The sequence below is a fragment of the Musa acuminata genome, unplaced genomic scaffold (genome assembly GCF_036884655.1).
Source record: "Musa acuminata AAA Group cultivar baxijiao unplaced genomic scaffold, Cavendish_Baxijiao_AAA HiC_scaffold_335, whole genome shotgun sequence".
Taxonomy (NCBI): domain Eukaryota; kingdom Viridiplantae; phylum Streptophyta; class Magnoliopsida; order Zingiberales; family Musaceae; genus Musa; species Musa acuminata.
Window position 1 is genome coordinate 17,501 of NW_027020591.1, and position 2,500 is coordinate 20,000.

The window sequence follows — 2,500 nt, forward strand, 5'->3', positions numbered from 1 at the left end:
GGCCGTTTTGGCCAGTTTTTGGCCTGTTCTTGCATTGCGCGGTGACCGTCGAGAGCGGAGCAAAACGTCAGCCATCTCAGCACCCTGGAACCCCCCGGGTGGCACAGGGCTGGATGGGGCTTTCGTATAGCAGGGACGGTGCTGCCTCTCGCTTCGCTCGCTGTCCGCCGCTCGCCGCTCGCTCGTGCAGCCAAAAATGGCCAGTTTTGGCCCGTTTTTGGGCCGTTTTGGCCAGTTTTTGGCCTGTTCTTGCATTGCGCGGTGACCGTCGAGAGCGGAGCAAAACGTCAGCCATCTCAGCACCCTGGAACCCCCCGGGTGGCACAGGGCTGGATGGGGCTTTCGTATAGCAGGGACGGTGCTGCCTCTCGCTTCGCTCGCTGTCCGCCGCTCGCCGCTCGCTCGTGCAGCCAAAAATGGCCAGTTTTGGCCCGTTTTTGGGCCGTTTTGGCCAGTTTTTGGCCTGTTCTTGCATTGCGCGGTGACCGTCGAGAGCGGAGCAAAACGTCAGCCATCTCAGCACCCTGGAACCCCCCGGGTGGCACAGGGCTGGATGGGGCTTTCGTATAGCAGGGACGGTGCTGCCTCTCGCTTCGCTCGCTGTCCGCCGCTCGCCGCTCGCTCGTGCAGCCAAAAATGGCCAGTTTTGGCCCGTTTTTGGGCCGTTTTGGCCAGTTTTTGGCCTGTTCTTGCATTGCGCGGTGACCGTCGAGAGCGGAGCAAAACGTCAGCCATCTCAGCACCCTGGAACCCCCCGGGTGGCACAGGGCTGGATGGGGCTTTCGTATAGCAGGGACGGTGCTGCCTCTCGCTTCGCTCGCTGTCCGCCGCTCGCCGCTCGCTCGTGCAGCCAAAAATGGCCAGTTTTGGCCCGTTTTTGGGCCGTTTTGGCCAGTTTTTGGCCTGTTCTTGCATTGCGCGGTGACCGTCGAGAGCGGAGCAAAACGTCAGCCATCTCAGCACCCTGGAACCCCCCGGGTGGCACAGGGCTGGATGGGGCTTTCGTATAGCAGGGACGGTGCTGCCTCTCGCTTCGCTCGCTGTCCGCCGCTCGCCGCTCGCTCGCGCAGCCAAAAATGGCCAGTTTTGGCCCGTTTTTGGGCCGTTTTGGCCAGTTTTTGGCCTGTTCTTGCATTGCGCGGTGACCGTCGAGAGCGGAGCAAAACGTCAGCCATCTCAGCACCCTGGAACCCCCCGGGTGGCACAGGGCTGGATGGGGCTTTCGTATAGCAGGGACGGTGCTGCCTCTCGCTTCGCTCGCTGTCCGCCGCTCGCCGCTCGCTCGTGCAGCCAAAAATGGCCAGTTTTGGCCCGTTTTTGGGCCGTTTTGGCCAGTTTTTGGCCTGTTCTTGCATTGCGCGGTGACCGTCGAGAGCGGAGCAAAACGTCAGCCATCTCAGCACCCTGGAACCCCCCCCGGGTGGCACAGGGCTGGATGGGGCTTTCGTATAGCAGGGACGGTGCTGCCTCTCGCTTCGCTCGCTGTCCGCCGCTCGCCGCTCGCTCGTGCAGCCAAAAATGGCCAGTTTTGGCCCGTTTTTGGGCCGTTTTGGCCAGTTTTTGGCCTGTTCTTGCATTGCGCGGTGACCGTCGAGAGCGGAGCAAAACGTCAGCCATCTCAGCACCCTGGAACCCCCCGGGTGGCACAGGGCTGGATGGGGCTTTCGTATAGCAGGGACGGTGCTGCCTCTCGCTTCGCTCGCTGTCCGCCGCTCGCCGCTCGCTCGTGCAGCCAAAAATGGCCAGTTTTGGCCCGTTTTTGGGCCGTTTTGGCCAGTTTTTGGCCTGTTCTTGCATTGCGCGGTGACCGTCGAGAGCGGAGCAAAACGTCAGCCATCTCAGCACCCTGGAACCCCCCGGGTGGCACAGGGCTGGATGGGGCTTTCGTATAGCAGGGACGGTGCTGCCTCTCGCTTCGCTCGCTGTCCGCCGCTCGCCGCTCGCTCGCGCAGCCAAAAATGGCCAGTTTTGGCCCGTTTTTGGGCCGTTTTGGCCAGTTTTTGCCCTGTTCTTGCATTGCGCGGTGACCGTCGAGAGCGGAGCAAAACGTCAGCCATCTCAGCACCCTGGAACCCCCCGGGTGGCACAGGGCTGGATGGGGCTTTCGTATAGCAGGGACGGTGCTGCCTCTCGCTTCGCTCGCTGTCCGCCGCTCGCCGCTCGCTCGTGCAGCCAAAAATGGCCAGTTTTGGCCCGTTTTTGGGCCGTTTTGGCCAGTTTTTGGCCTGTTCTTGCATTGCGCGGTGACCGTCGAGAGCGGAGCAAAACGTCAGCCATCTCAGCACCCTGGAACCCCCCGGGTGGCACAGGGCTGGATGGGGCTTTCGTATAGCAGGGACGGTGCTGCCTCTCGCTTCGCTCGCTGTCCGCCGCTCGCCGCTCGCTCGTGCAGCCAAAAATGGCCAGTTTTGGCCCGTTTTTGGGCCGTTTTGGCCAGTTTTTGGCCTGTTCTTGCATTGCGCGGTGACCGTCGAGAGCGGAGCAAAACGTCAGCCATCTC